Genomic DNA, 17,517 nt, shown 5'->3' with positions numbered 1-17,517 from the left:
ATTAATTATAAAAATTCTTCCTCCAAAATTGTTCTAGGACTGGGCATGTAAGCCAAATATGCGATTGGGAACCTTCTTTATCTTTACATCTCTAGCACATCTTGGACATAGCAAGGTACATTTTGTTTAATCTAACAGGAGTATAATGCCATCTAGTAATCAATTTATATGCAGCTTCCCTAGTCCTCGATGTGGAGCCCACAAGGGAAAAGAAAAGTTGGCCGGCCAAGACAGACATGGAGGAGGTGCATGGATTTTACCAGTGTTGTCTTTCCCTTCACTTTTGGGAACAAATCCTGCTTGATCTAGATGGATTGACTCTGGGAGTTTTATTCTTTTACTTAAAATTCTATCATATAATTTCATCTCTATATTGGGAAATTATATTTGGTCTGTAGCTTGAACATGACTGGGGGTCTTTACCCTGCTTAGGTATGATGGTAATAACAGCTTCTTGGCCTTGTCGATAAAAGCCATCAATATCAGAAATGTAATTAAAGTAATCCAACAATAGCGGTGTCAGCTCTTCCTTAAATTCCTTATAAAATAAAGCAGTGTAACCATCAGGCCCAGGGCTCATGCCAACCTGGAGGGAGTCAATGCCATCAGTTATTTCAGAACCAGAAAAAGGGGCTTCTAATTCTTATGATTGATCTAATGAAAGCTTTTTCAATCCAGCTTCCTCAATACATTTGTCTATATCATTTATGAAGCTTAATTGGGAATGCAATGTTTTTAAATTGTATAAAGATTGATATTATTCTTGAAACGATTCAGCAATACCTTTCGTGTCAAAATTTACTTGATTATTTTAATCCCTTATAGATTGGATCTGGGTTATAGGTTGTATGCTCTTAATTGTATTAGCAAAGTATTTGTTACATTTATCTCAGAGTTCATAATATTTTTGTTTGTTTCTCATGTAAGCCCGCTGGGCTTTCTGATTAAGCATGCTTTTCAAATGAATTCTTATGCTTTCCAAAGAAAGCAAAGTAGATTGGGCCAGGGTTTCTTTATGAGATTGTTCTAATAGAGCTATTTCTTTTATAAGTGCATTGATATCATTTTCTTTCCCCTTTTTCAATTTACTACTCATTGAAATCAAATGACCTCTAACCACACATTTAATTGTCTCCCAAATAGTAGCTGGAGAAATCTCTAGGGAAGAATTAATCTCTACAGATTGTACAATAAATTCTCTAATTTGTTTTCTACTAGCTTCATCGACCTCATTCAGACGCCATTGAGTCTCTGGTCTAAGAGTTTGTGGGATTAGAAACTTTATGACAATCGGAGAGTGATCAGAAAATGGAGAGGAACCGATATCTGCTTTCTTTAACAAGTGCAACAAATGTTGATTTGCAAACATGTAATCAATTCTGGAATAAAAAATGCATATAGTCTATTGTTCCCCGGTTTAAAGTTTTCCACACATCCATTAATTGCATATCTGCTAGGTGATTTTGACAAACTGGCAATCTGGGTGGCTGGGAGGGCAGCTGATGAGATTCAATGTTGATAAATGTAGAGTCATGTACCTGGGATGTAAAAATATGCAAGCCCCTTAATGGGACTTCACTAGAAAAAACCAAAATGGAAAGAGACATTGAAGTCCTTGTAGATAATAAACTTGGCTGTAGCAAGCAATGTCAGTCAGCAGCTTCAAGGGAAAACAAAGTATTGAGCTGTATTAAAAGGGGCATAGATTTGCAGGAGTTGGGGGTTATTATTCCACTGTACAGAGCACTGGTAAAAGATATGGAAAATGCTGGAGAAGAGGCACTTAATGGGTGATATGTTAACAATGTATAAATATATAAGGGGATCCTATAATAATCTTTCTAATGTTTTATTTACCAATAGGTCCTCCAGCTGACACATGGGCACCCATTCTGATTAGAAGAAAGGAGGGTCTGTCTAAATATTTAGAAGACTTTTTTTTTACAGTTAGAGCTGTGAAAATGTGGAATTCCCTCCTGGAATCAGTTGTACAGGCTGATACATTAGATAGCTATACGAAGGGGTTGTATGGCTATTTAGCAAGTGAGGGAATACAGAGCTATGAAAGATAGCTCATAGTACAAGTTGAGCCATCTCAGAGTCAGAAGGGCATTTTCCCCCTCTGAGGCATATTATAGAAACTTCAAATAAAAGGTTGAATTGTATGGATGTGTCTTTTTTCAATCTAACTTACTTTTTTACTATGTTATGAAATATTGCACACAAGTGAAAATCATATTGTTCCATTAATTTTCAATTGAGCTGAAAATCTTGAATGTTTTAATGAACTTGGAAATAAACAAAGTGCTTAAAGGACATGTAAACCCCCACAAAAAATGAATCAGTGAATCAGTGAACAGTGATCATCCTCAGGGTGGCTTAGGGGCAAGAATCGCCCCTGATGAATGCATAAAAATGACACAAACAGGAACTTAAAGGAGAACTAAACCCTTCCCCCTCCACTGCTCCCCCCTCAAAGCTTCCTCCTCAAAGCATCTTTTCAGAAGAGTATTTTGTTTTCTTTACCTTTCCATCTGTTTTTTACCATGATCCTTGCCACCAGCCCTGACCATTGCTCATCTTGACTATGCTTTGCCTAACCTTTGTCTGTACTTCGATATTGTTAAATCTGACCTCTGCTGTTTGTAGGATGCTGGTTGGAACTGCAACAGAAAGCCATGGGCCCCAAAAGGGCTCAGTGAAAACCAGGACTAGCCAAGCTCTCCTGTTCATGTAAGAGCCAGATTATAACTGCAGCCTCATTACTTGGTTCCCATCTAACTAGTATGTTACAGTTAGCTTGGGTCAACTCCTCAGGCTGCTGGCTCTACCTCTTTACTAGAATTAATTCGGAAGCACTTGTAAAACATCTAGAACACCAGGAGGCCCAACAGATGCACCTCTATCAGACATTACAACACTTGACCGCTTACCCTATATTGTTGCTCTGCTTTTCGGTAAAGCCCTTGCTTTGGTTTTGGGAACAAGAAGACCCCTAAGTCAATCATTCCTAAACCTTCAGGAAGATCTTTGATGCCCCTGGCAGCATGGTAAATGTTTCAGCTCGTCTCTTGAGAATAGCTCAGGGATCCCTTTCAGCCTCTGATTAAGCCATTGACTTCCGCACTCTTGCAGCCAAGACCCCCTGAAATAATGAGGCTATGGTGGCAGCTTTTTGGCAAGGTCATAATGAATCACTAAAGGACGAACTTGCTGCTTGTGATCTGCCTCCACTCATTGAAGACCTGGTGTCACTCGTTATCCGTATTGATACCGAATGAGATAGACAGTCTCTAAATGGGCAGTTCCGCAGACTTCCTCCTGACCCTGTTTCTTCTGTGCTTTCCAGCTCATCTAGTTATGCACATCAAAGCACCTCAGCAGCTTCAGCTAAATTCCAATGCCTAGGGTAGTCTGGGAAATTTTACCTAGGTGAAACAAGTTCTTTTCCCCACCATGTGCGCACATGGATCACCATTTCCTTTTCGATCCAAATCCCTCTCCTGCCAGGCGTTCTTTGACTCTGGAGCTGCTGGAAACTTTATTGACTGATCATTTGCCAGATCTTCCCGTATTGATCTGCTTCCTTTCAAGATTTCCCTCACTGCCCAGGCCGTTGATGGGTAGACCTCCAGGTCTTCAACTACTCCTCTTTTATTACAGGTTGGCTCTCTTCACTCTGAAGTCATCTAATTTTTGGCCATCAAGTGTCTTACTAAACCCATTATCCTGAGCCTGCCATGGTTACAAAAGCATAATCCCACTATTGATTGGATCATAGAGGAGCTGGAAAGCACAGAAGACACAGGGTTAGGAGGAAGTCTGTGGAACTGCCCCTTTAGAGACTGTCTTTCTCATTCGGGTATCAATACGTCAGTCAAAACTTGGACTAGCTGAGCTCTCCTGCCTCAGTACTTGGTTTCCATCCATCTAGTATGTTACAATAAGTAAATAAAATATCTGTCCATAAACACCTATATAGTGATGGGCCATGTGCTCAAATATAATGTGGGGATCTTCTACTTGTTTTTTTCCCTCAGGTATGTTCCTTTAGAATTAAAAACATTTCCCTGCCCCCACTTTTTGGGTTCTTTTCCTTCTTCCGTATAAGAGGTGAAAATTATTCTGGTCATGGCTTTATTGCCATGACCAGAGATTAATAATTTACTGGATGTAATACATTTGGTTTGTATATGACCCTGCAGTATTGATGGTGTTGTGACAACATTTTTTTAAATAATGAATTACATAAAACCTATTATTTGAGGTTAATTCAGAAAACAAATATTAGATATGGGACTACAGGAAAATCTATTAAAATTTTCAGATATACAGCATTAGACAACTTCTAAAGCTGGGGAAAACAGATATGGATCTAAAGTAAAAAGTCATAATCGTCCTGGAATGAGTCAGAACCTTGGGGACCAGGACAGTCAGAACACAGTACAGAAATAACTGTAAATTCAAAGTCTTGCGAAAATGCGAACGTTCCCATTTCTGCAACGATATCACTCCATGTAGCTCTACACAGGCTGATGCTGGCCTGTCAATGGAGATACTGGGGTGAGCTCATGAAAGCGGATCCGCCGTCCTCTGCTTGTATAAAAAATGCAGACATGTAATGGGGGCAAATACTGTATCTCCTGTCCAGTACCCGTGTTGACCCTTGACGTACCACCGACCTTTTGTGTGGAGGAAACCTTCAGTGAAACACACAATGCAGAGAGTTGCAGTTCAATCATGTTCTCTTTTTTTTTATCACAGCCCTCAGCGGAACAGCAGCACATTTACAGGGCTCAATCTCCCAGCCTTTTGCAGAACATTGCCCATAACAGCACACTGCCAGGAGACACACATGCTCGCAGACACCCCTCCTGGGCCCTGGCCGGCTCAATACAGATCTAGCCTTTCCTCTTAATTCCTGACTGGTGGGATTCCCGCTGGGAACACTATGCCCACTCACTCCTAGTTTGGGGCCATAGCTGCCATGCTAGTTACCTCTCTTACACTTCCTAGAGTGTTTTATTACACCAGTAGGCCTCACACTACCTAGGCTTAGTACATCTTCCAGGAGATGACTCTACTGCTGGAGTGCCCTCTGCTCTTCTTTCTTCCCCTGACGCATCTCTAAAAATCACTTCCTGAGACCTCCTCTTATATAACTTGCTATTCTCCACCACTAGCCCCCCTAGTGGCCAATTTAAAAATATGTATTAACCATTATTTCAACATTTATAATAAACCATCAACATTTTACCCTATTACAGACAGAGGAAAGCCGACAATCTGGTCTTTGTGCCCTTGGCCTTAGAAATCTCTTGTACTATATGGTAATAACAGATATGACATACAGAACTGTTTCAACAGACACCTTTTTCTTTGTATTAGGTTAATTTATTCATTAACAGAGCCTAAAGCCTGGGCATCAGCATTTGGATGGATTATTTGAAGTTTCTCAGAAATGAACACAAAGATATATTTTTTAATTACAAAGGCATTTTTTTTTTTAAAAAAAAATAGATGTCTTCATTCTGCATTAAAATGACCATCTGCTTTTTATTCTTACTTTATATTGTAATTTATTTGGAATATTTTGCATTTAATTTATATAATTAGAAGTCTACATTAAATCTGCTAGTATCATCTGAGCCCAATGCAATGGCAGCTACAATTGAATGGGATGGGCTTGAGAAGTAAGCTGATTTTAAGCAAGCAAAAAGAAATATGCATAATAGTTGTCCTTAATAGCAGTCTAGACCACCATATGAATGTCACTGTTTACCCAAAGAAACAATGCTCAAGAGAAAAAGGTTAAACTTACTGCAACTATAGCCATTGGTAACACCTAATAAAATAGGATAAAATATAGAAGAAAGTAACTGTATCATTTGTAATTAAATCAAGCCCCACAGTCCCCAGGCATCTCATTATTATTCATTGCATGGAAGAAAATCCCACACCCAGATAATGTTAATCTCTAAAATCTGCCCAAAAAGAAGATTGGTGATATTAGTGTTTTGCTTGCTGTTTCCGTCAAAACCTTTTTAAAGCAAGTTGCATTATTTTTGTATACCATTATATAAAGTTCAGCTTTCCTATTTTACAATAACCTCTGGCAATCAGTATTTAGTTTTGTGACCTCTGTGCATAAAGATCAAACATGAATCACCAGTCCTGCTGAGCTATAAAGGGAGGTGGGAATCCAAGTGGAAATTTATTCCAAATGACATATACTGTAGTTAGCCTACATTAATCAGATTTTGATTTATTTCTAGGGAGGTGCTGAATCACTGCTTACATAAAACTCTGTTAAAATAAAAGTAAAAAATATTGAATCTTGAATGTTAGAACAAACATAAACCAATACAGAAAATGCAACACATCAGATTTTATTTTATTTTTTCTACAAAGAACAAAAGTTGTCAAGTTTGGGCAATATTTGCTAGAAATGGCCAATATCCGCTTCAGGATTGATCACATTGGCATGTTCATTTGACCATCAGAAGCCTCTTCTCCAGCAGCTCCACATAATGGTGGTAGGAAGTGGACAGGTGAACTAGCCTGTGGGGGTGATTTTTCCTGGTATCCTGGTGGATCTGTTAGACCCTTGACACAGTGTAAACCATGCCTTGGGGAGGTTGTGCATGGGGGTGGGGGCAGTGCTATGTTTATACCTAGCTAAACCCACTTCAATGTCAATGAGACTCCATTTTATTTTGCTCCAAGTCTGATAACCTAAAAACAACATGATATTAAGATTATTCGCAGTGCAGTAAACTAACAGATGGCGGGTCACTGTGTATGGGTTATTAGTCCTAGAGCAAACTCCAGTAATACATTTCCAACCTAGAGTGATAAAGAGCAAAAAATTGATGGAACATGGAAGCTGTATGGCAGGTAAATGAGTTTTAGTTACTTTACTTTTGAGATAGAGAGAGTTTTGTGAATGTTGTTTTTGTTCAAAGGTTGAGAATAATTTTTATTGTAGTAATTGCTAGTAATTGCTTAAAGGAATTGTTCAGTATAAAAATAATAACTGGGCAAATGGATAGGCTGTTCAAAATAAAAAAAGTTTTCAATATAGTTATTTATCCAAAAATGTAATGTATAAAGGCTGGAGTGACTGGATGTCGAACATCATAGCTAGAACACTACTTCCTGCTTTGCAGCTCTCCTTATTTCAAAGTTAAAAGAAGAAAGTTGGGGTTGGTTTTGTTCAGAACAGAAGACAGTTCTGTTCTGTCACTGCAGCTTTTATAGATTATATTTTTGGCTAATTAACTATATTAAAAACATTTTTATTTTGCACTGCCTATCTATTTACCCAGATTTTATTTTTACACTGAACTTTTCCATTAAGACATACAATATCCATGGGTGTTAGGATGCATTGTTGATTTGAACAGAGAAATGGTTTGAACTGTTGATTTGAACAGAGAAATGGTAATGGCATTGAGATATTATCACCCATCAGGGTGTCCTACACCTCAAGAACGTTACACTTGCAGTAGACACTGCCATCCCAAGCACATTAGTGGGTATTGACTGGCACTGTAGTGGGTATTGACAACACAAGTACAATTTACACTGAGAGCTGTGAATGATCGCACTACAAGCACATTATACTATGAGAAGAAATGGATTCTGGCACCCAAAGTACATTATATGCGGAGGCAGCAGGGTACCCCAAGGACATTGTAAACATAAAGAAGCCGTTTATATGGATCCGCCAAGGTTGTTATGCAATGAAAGGAGAACTAAAGCCTAACTTAAAAAGTAGGCTAGAAATGTTGTACAAATTAGACTTTAAACATTCACCATCTAAAACCTGCCAAATTTCTGTTTTAGCCTATGGGGGACCTCCTATTTGGAGTCAATTGGTGGAATCAAAGTATTTTTGGGGAAAAACTTTTATTCGAATTTGATCGAATGTGCTATTACTTCAATTCATATGCTTCAAATTCGAACGAATATCTACTATTCACCGGAAAAACAATTCAATTTTTTAAATACATTTCAGTTGGTCTTTTTTAATTCAAATTTCGAAGGTTTTTTAAATTCGGAATTCGACCCTTGACAAATCTGTCCCTAAGTCAATGATATCATGCAACCAAAATATTACACACAAAAACAATGGCAGTTAACACATGGGCTGAGAATGGCAGATCTCACTGGGTTCATAGATGCATTACAAGAATATAACATAAGACAAATAGGGCCTGCTCTATGATCATGCACACAGTGGAACTGGGATTAAGAAAGCAGGTGTTTCTACCAAAGGTACAGAGTAGGGTTGCCACCTTTTGGCCCGGTTAAATATGGGCAGGGGGCGGGCCATGGCACTGTGGAGGGTGGATCATGATGTCAGGGGTGGGGCTATGACATGGCAATTGGCCATTCGCTGATTCATAGGCAATCCTGCCCGGTTTTCCTAACTTAGAAAACTGGACAGGTGTCAACCCTAGTACAGAGTGGGCCACACAGTAGCAGTGATCTGCATTACTCTCTTCCTTTGGTGGCAACACCTGCTTCCTTAAACCTAGTTCCACTTTAAGCATGATCATGGAGTAGGCACCAGTGATTCCCTATTTGTGTTATGTTGCATTGTTGTTATGTTGCTGGCCTCTTTTATAATTACTATTAATTATATATATTTATTGATCCAAAGGGTATTGGTACTCCAAATACATTAAATATAGTGATAGGCAGTGCGGACTTTAAAGGGATACTGTCATGGGAAAAAAATTTTTTTCCAAAATGAATCAGTTAATAGTGCTGCTCCAGCAGAATTCTGCACTGAAATCCATTTCTCAAAAGAGCAAACAGATTTTTTTATATTCAATTTTGAAATCTGACATGGGGCTAGACATTTTGTCAATTTCCCAGCTGCCCCATGTCATGTGACTTGTGCTCTGATAAACTTCAATCACTCTTTACTGCTGTACTGCAAGTTAGAGTAATATCACCCCCTCCCTTTCCCCCCCCCAGCAGCCAAACAAAAGAACAATGGGAAGGTAACCAGATAGCAGCTCCCTAACACAAGATAACAGCTGCCTGGTAGATCTAAGAACAACACTCAATAGTAAAAACCCATGTCCCACTGGGACACATTCAGTTACATTGAGAAGGAAAAACAGCAGCCTGCCAGAAAGCATTTCTCTCCTGAAGTGCAGGCACAAGTCACATGACATGGGGAAATGGACAAAATGTCTAGCCCCATGTCAGATTTCAAAATTGAATATAAAAAAATCTGTTTGCTCTTTTGAGAAATGGATTTCAATGCAGAATTCTGCTGGAGCAGCACTATTAACTGATTCATTTTGAAAAAATTTTTTTTTCCCATGACAGTATCCCTTTAACAAAGTAATCCAGTCAGCACCTGTGCCTTTCAAACTGCTTCAAGCTGGTGCAAGTCCAACAGTTTCCACTCAAAACTTGTTTGCCAAATACTTGTATCATGGACAGCACCACTCACGATTTTCTTTTTCTTTAAAAAGCCTTTATTAAGCCATGGGCTCTGACCCAAACAATCGAATTGTTTGGGTCAGAGCCCATGGCTTAATAAAGGCTTTTTTAAGAAAAAGAGAATCGTGAGTGGTGCTGTCCATTATACAAGTGCGGACTTTAACCCAAATTACATTATATAAAGTGAGAGACAATGGTTCTTGATCCCACTTTACTCTTCTAAAATGAGTTTACCTGAAAACTGGAGAAGGTTTCGGCATTCTATATATCAGTGAATAAATCGTCTACATTGCTTAAAACGCTGACATGCTCCACCTAGTGGCGAGAATAACACCCAAGCAGGATAAATAGGATCAAAAGCTGAGTGGATAGCTACTGAAATAAAATTTTAATAGGTTCCTGAAAGGGCTTGCTGTTTTGGCTTCTTCCAAAAGCAAACAGTCATTAATAATAGACTGAGATGTCTGCCTACATTTGCAATAAAATGAAACAATATTGGGGGAATGTAATAAAAGTTGCAAAGAGCAAAACAATTTGCACAAATAAGAATTAAAATCATTGCCAATTTTAACTGTGCATTGTGAATTTTAATTGAGCATTGCCCACTTTTAAGAAGTGCTAAAAGGTGTCATAATCTTTTGGAGCAAACATAACTTTTTCAGTAAGAAGTTTTATTTCATTCACTGCGCACTGGCGCTAACTACAAAATTCGGAAACCTTCTTCCACTGTCGGAAGTGGTCACTAAACAGTTTCTGGGTTCGTAAAAAACTATATTACATTCGCACAAAGAAAAATTTGTTCCATAAGAGGCACAACTTTTCGCGTTGCGGATATTTTTTTCGTTACCGACTTTTATTACATTTCCCTCATAAATGTTTTAATTGAAGAATGAATTACTGACAATTCACAATGTGTAATATAATATTAAAAACGACATCATAAAAATCACTCAGAATCCCTTTAAGAGGAACCCAGATACAAGTGCTAGAGAACTACGGGGAACAAATGTGCAAAAATCCACCGGCCCCCTGAATACAGGCAGTGCTGTACTAATGGGGGGAGGGGGGTTCAGGCCCTTGCAATGAAAGTTTTTTCTTTTTGTTATGAGTTTTTTTTACTGTGACATCCCTATTGGATGCTAATTATCCTACTATTATTTTGAGGTATTGGAGACATGGGAAAGCCTATTTATAAAAAATTTAAATTGTGAAGTTTAGAGTTTTTTTCTACTTTGAATAACAATTTAAAAAAAACCTAATATTTGCTTTTTTTATTTAAAAAATCCTAACGTAAAAAACTCAATTGAATAGAATTGTGAAAAAATCTATTAACATGTCATTAACATGACATTAACATGTGCAAAAAACTTTTAAATAACTTTAAATGACAAGGAACGGCATATATCATCCTGAGTTGAGGAGGAAGGGCAAAAAATATGTTAGCAGTTTGAACAATCTCATAAAAAATGCAGATGTTCTTGAGGCCTGAAATCGGATAAAGGATTTCAGAATCCTCTGAAATGTTCTCATCCAAAAGAAAGATAAAAGAGCCAAATCTTACACTATCAGTCTGTCATATAGACTACATAAATAATTTGCCATTTACATTAGAAAAATATCACCTGCAAAAAAAAATGAACTGTTTTATGGATTAGCATTTCAAATATAAAGTAGGCTGAATGACATATATCTCTGAGACGACCCCTGGGGGATTCTGGGAAGGTTTATGCAAGGATGTCAACGTTGTCAATTATTACTGAAAACTAAAGGGCAATTTAAGCCCTTTATAAACAGATCAGATGATTTAAGAGCTGGCAATTATATCACAATTAAAAAGGGAGTCATACATACAATATAAATATGCAGATTGACTTATTTATTGGCTTTAAATAATATTCTGCCTGATCAGCACTTGATGGGAAATGTATCAGATATTAATCAGGCTTTGGTCTAAATCCCCTTGACTGCACAGGCAATAAATATAATCGGAATAGTAGCCATGGGCGTCCACAGAAGATTTTTCAGGGCGGGGGGGGCAAGGAAGAAAACATATTACACAAATTACTTGTACGAAGGAAAAGATACTCTTTATATTAATTTACCGCTTCAGTCTCTAGAGAGGTCTGATTCAATCAGTGCAATTAATAAATAAAGAAAAAAGAAAAGAAAAACCCCTCTTCTGACTGATAATTCGATGGTTCACTTCTAAAATTCTAATTTATCCACTTGCTAATACTTATAATTGATTGTATGAAAAAATTGGTAAAAAATGTTAGTGATTAGCTCAATTAATCAGAATAAATAAATTACCAGATGAGGATTGTTAAATTAAGTTAAAGTGCTACTTCCGTGCTAATTCCTTAAATAGTTATAAAGGACAGACTAAATCAATACATTTCTGCCATTATTTCATTCCTTTACAATTAATTGGCTACTTAAAGTGCATTGGTGTTAAATAAATTAATTAAAATACTTAAAGTGCAAGTGCGTTAGTCCAACCAGGGACTTAATTAACCGTGAAAATTAATTGTTGAACCAAATTCATTAGCGATAAAAAGGATTAACCAGCAACTCAATCCGATATAAAAGCAGGAAAAAGGATATAAAAGAAGGTGGAGTTGTCCCAAAACTTACTACCTATTATTTTTCTATCCCTGGGACACCACAAAGCAAAGAGAGGCAGGAAAACCAGGACTGTGGTCTCGATATTTACTCTAACCCTATCTTTGTTAAGAGCTATTTATACCTCACAAAACCACAAATCCTGGCCCCCTTGAGAATCCCAGTGCGGGATGCAATAGACAGGGAAGAACGAGAGTGGGATTTGAGGGCTGATTTCCACCAACCAACCGCCCCCCCTGACCAATTCTACTGTTAAATTACAAGGCTTGAAGCTAAAATGTTAAGAAAGTTGTATTTAAGTCCTTTTAAGGGTTATTTTAAAAAAAGAGGCAGAATTTCGCCAACACGCGTTTCGCAAATGGTGCTTTCTCAAGGCGAATGTTGGGTGTTCCGGTACCTGCGCTTAAATGGCTTCCGGGTATGACGTCACGGATTCAAATCTCGCAGTTAAACTCTATGACCATCGCTCATCGTGCGCCTTCATGGTGCGCAGCACCATCCCCATGGGGGCTGTCACCTGACTCGTCCCGACCAATCTGCAGGGACTAGAACATTCCTCTGCATACTAACAGCATTAGCTCCCCAGCGCCACCTCCTGGTACATCATGGAACGTCCTACCATTAATTCTGCAATGGATTTGGACTACTTGTATTTTAAACTGAAATATGGAAATGCAAATCAATACCCAAAATATTTTTTAAAATAAAACAATTAGTTTATTGATATATGAATTAAAACAGACATGCATTCCTTTGTATTTCTTTGTATTTTATTTTTAATTTTTAATAAAATAAAAGGTGTATTATTTTCATTGATTCCCCTTGGGGACACTGTATCCATTTCAAAAATCCAATAGGTTTCTCATCTAAGAAGAGCCTGTTCCATATTGCCTTTCCGTATTCCCAGGTTTACTTTTTCTAGAGCCCAGAATCGTAATTTAGAAGGGTCTATGTTATGAAATCTTTTAAAATGCTGTGCTACTGTGGACATCGTATGATCTTTCATTTTCGTGTTTCTTGCCGTTCTAATAGTACCACAATGTTGCTGCATTCTCACTCAGGGGTGTAACTACCGGGGGAGCAGGGGGTGCAAATGGGCCAGCCCCGTGCGCGCTGCAGCCGGCTGGAGTCGGCTGCAGCGGCACAGAAAAATCGCGCACACGAGGGTGGGGGCGGGCCCGTCTGCACGGCTCGCACAAGGGCTCGCCCCCACCAAGTTACGTTACTGTTCTCACTTTAAGCATTTGGGTCGTCGTGCCTATATATTTCATCATGCGATGAAATATATAGCCATGACGACCCAAATGCTTAAAGTGAGAATGCAGCAACATTGTAGTACTATCAGAATAGCAGGAAACACGAAAATGAAAGATCATACGATGTCCACAGTAGCATGGGCGTCCACAGAGGGGGGCAAGAGGGGTCAGTGCCCCCCCCTGGGACCAGCAGACTGACCATCTGTTTATTCGGGCATTTTGTAATGTGGGCCGCTCCTGATCTATAATGTTCATTTCAAACTGTGGGCTCTAGGACCGCTCCTCCGTCCCAGCTCCCACTGTGGCTCCGCCCCTTCCACTCGTCTCCGTTCTCATGCTGTGCTGTGTGCAGGCCTGCCTGCCTGCCATCAGGGGGGAACAAGGAAGAAAGTTTTGGGCCAGGCAGGATTTAGGCTCAAAGGGGGATTAGCCAGCCCCCCTTACGAGCGTGGACATCACTGATGCCGAAGACGGAAGTACAGGAACTGATGTGGTAAGAAGGGGAAGCCAGCAGTCACTGTGCTTCTCAGGAATCTCTTTAGCCTGCACTCTGTCTCTCTCTACCCCTCTCTCTCTCTGAGTCTTTGTTTCTCTCTCTGCCTCTCTCTCTCTGTCCCTCTGTCTCTCTCTCGCTGCACTCTTTCTTTCTCTCACTGCACTCTGTCTCTCTCTGTGAGTCTCTGTCTCTCTCTGCACTCTGCCTCTCTCACTACACTCTCTCTTTCACTGCACTCTGTCTCTCTCTGCACTGTCTCTCTCTCTCTCTCTCTACTCTGTCTTTTTCTCTCTCTGCACTCTGTTGTTCTCTGCACTCTGTCTCACTGCACTCTGCTTCTCTCTGCACTCTGACTCTCTCTGTGAGTCCCTCTCTTTCTACAGTCTCTATCTGTCCACCAATGAAGTTTTTTTTAACTTTTAAGGGGGTCCCCTATCCTAACCACCAATTGTTTTTTTTAACTTGTATGGGGGTCCCTGGTAACCAGTGGGTTTCTAGTGTTTGTTTTATCTCCCATGTTTGTGTGGCTTTTATTACTGTGGTGTTGGGTCTGGGACTGTCATCTAGATTATGTAGGTACCCAGCAGAATGAATTGTAAAAAAGAACATGTGGCTACATGGGGTATTTATGCATGTACTTGCCCCTGTGCTATCTGTTTGTGAGTTCTGGGGGTATTTATACATGTACGTGCCCCTGTGCCATCTGTTTGTGAGTTCTGGGGGTATTTATACATGTACTTACCACTGTACCATCTGTTTGTGAGTTCTGGGGGTATTTATACATGTACTTACCACTGTACCATCTGTTTGTGAGTTCTGGGGGTATTTATACATGTACTTGCCCCTGTGCCATCTGTTTGTGAGTTCTGGGGGTATTTATGCATGTACTTGCCCCTGTGCCATCTGTTTGTGAGTTCTGGGGGTATTTATACATGAACTTGCCCCTGTACCATCTGTTTGTGAGTTCTGGGGGTATTTATGCATGTACGTGCCCCTGTGCCATCTGTTTGTGAGTTCTGGGGGTATTTATACATGAACTTGCCACTTTGCCATCTTTGTGTAAACTAGGGTTGCCACTTGTCAGACAACCGGTATTTTGAAGGGTTGCCCGGGTCAAATTAGGGAAACTGTGCAGGATTCCCTTGATTGACCCGGCGATCGGCTGATCGCCGTGGCATAGCTCCACCCCTTGATGGCAGTGACACACCCACCTATCTCACAGGCCCGCCCACAGATGCCTCCTTGCCCCACCCTGGAAAATTTTCTGTGGACACCCATGCACAGTAGCACAGCATTTTAAAAGATTTCATAGCATGGACCCTTCTAAATTACGATTCTGGGCTCTAGAAAAAGTAAACCTGGGAATATGGAAAGGCAATATGGAACAGGCTCTAAGTATTAGCAAGTGGATAAATTTGAATTTTAGAAGTGAACCATCGAATTATCAGTCAGAAGAGGGGTTTTTCTTTTCTTTTTTCTTTATTTACAAATTACTTGTACCCACATTTTGGTTTCTACACAAACCTAACAACAGCTTTTCTATAAATATATAGAGTAGTAACTGTTGCACATGTATAGCATTGCTATTCTATTAGTGACACAAACTCCTTGTTTATTTTAGAAAAGAAAAAGAAACCCCACCAATTGTTATGATTCTAAAATTGGCCAGAAATACTGCAACGTGATTTATTACACTTGTTTACTGACAACAATTCATAGAGAATTGTAATAGAATTAATAAAGTGCTAGTGCTGCTATAAATTCATCCATAATTAGAAAAATTCATGGATTTAAGTAAAGTGCTGTGCAATAAATTAGAATATTAGACCCCAAAGAAAAAGAAAAAATTCAATTTGACCACAAGAGGATCGCTAAAAACGCGTTTTTAGCGATCCTCTTGTGGTCAAATTGAATTTTTGCTACATCGATCTATAGGAAATATTTGGGCTGGGTTTTTCAACGGAAGTGGGGGCAAGAGAGCTCGGGGTCTAATCCTTCTTTATTCTATACAACCTCTTACAATCTTCCTTCCTTTCTAAGGGACCGACGGTTTGTGGCTTTTTAGGGATACCTAGCCTCTTAATAACACTTAGGGCAAGTTAAATACCAAGGCCACAGCCCCGGTTACCCTGTCCTGCCTTATCTTTGTGGTGTCCCAGGCTTTAGAAAAAATCAGGCAGTTAGTTTATGGGACAACTCCACCATCTATTTTTTCTATTTTCTGTAATCTAAATTTATGGATTGTGACTTCAATTGCTAACCCACTACCTAAAGTTGGTCATTTTTCTATATATATTTTTAATTGATTTTTTTCTTTGGGGTCTAATATTCTAATTTATTGCACAGCACTTTACTTAAATCCATGAATTTTTCTAATTATGGATGAATTTATAGCAGCACTAGCACTTTATTAATTCTATTACAATTCTCTATGAATTGTTGTCAGTAAACAAGTGTAATAAATCACGTTGCAGTATTTCTGGCCAATTTTAGAATCATAACAATTGGTGGGGTTTCTTTTTCTTTTCTAAAATAATTTTTGTTTTTTCTGACATCTGTCAGACCTCAACTAATAGTTGTGAATATAATTTCTTGGTATTTGAATAAAGGTTTCGTTTTTTAGGTTTACAACAAACTCCTTGTTTGCCAGGACAACATTTGGTATTTGCTACTTTCTTAACAAAATTACTAGCCAGAGGTTTGTAGCATGTTATTCCCTCTAGAGTTCTAGTTACAACTAGATACATACCGTGAAGCCTCCATTTTACATACCCTCATTTTAAGTAGTTCCATATGTTATAAAACTTTTTGTGGTCTCACCAATATTTAATGCATAATACTGTACATTTCACTGATTCACTGACACCATTTTTCTGGTCCATTTTTTTACATATGGCAAGAGAATATCTTCTATTATGAAGTGTGTGTGTGTGAGAGTGTGTCTGTGTGAGAGTGTGTGTGCAAGAGAGTGTGTGTGAGAGAGGGAGTGTTACATAGTTAAATTGGGTTAAAAAAAGACAAAGTCCATTAAGTCCAACTACTCCAAATGAAAACCCAGCATCCATACACACACCCCTCCCTACTTTCACACACATTATATATACCCATACCTATACTAACTATAGAGTTTAGTATCACGATATCCTTTGATATTTTGTCTGTCCAAAATATTATCCAAGCCACTCTTAAAGGAATCAGCCATCACAACATCACCCGGCAGTGCATTCCACAACCTCACTGTCCTGACTGTGAAGAACCCGCTACGTTGCTTCAAATGAAAGTTCTTTTCTTCTAGGTGGCCTCTGGTATGGTGATCCACTTTATGGGTAAAAAGGTCCCCTGCTATTTGTCTATAATGTCCTCTAATTTACTTGTAAAGTGTAATCATATCCCCTCGCAAGTGACCTTTTTCCAGAGAAAACAACCCCAACCTTGACAGTCTACCCTCATAATTTAAGTCTTCCGACCCTCTAACCAATTTAGTTGCACGTCTCTGCACTCTCTCCAGCTCATTTATATCCCTCTTAAGGACTGGAGTCCAAAACTGCACTGCATACTCCAGGTGAGGCCTTACCAGGGACCTATAAAGAGGCATAATTATGTTTTCATCCCTTGAGTTAATGCCCTTTTTTATGTAAGACAGAACTTTATTTGCTTTAGTAGCAACAGAATGACACT

Source organism: Xenopus laevis, chromosome 5S (genome assembly GCF_017654675.1).
Source record: "Xenopus laevis strain J_2021 chromosome 5S, Xenopus_laevis_v10.1, whole genome shotgun sequence".
NCBI classification, from domain to species: Eukaryota; Metazoa; Chordata; class Amphibia; order Anura; family Pipidae; genus Xenopus; species Xenopus laevis.
Note: the sequence above shows the minus strand (reverse complement) of the source record.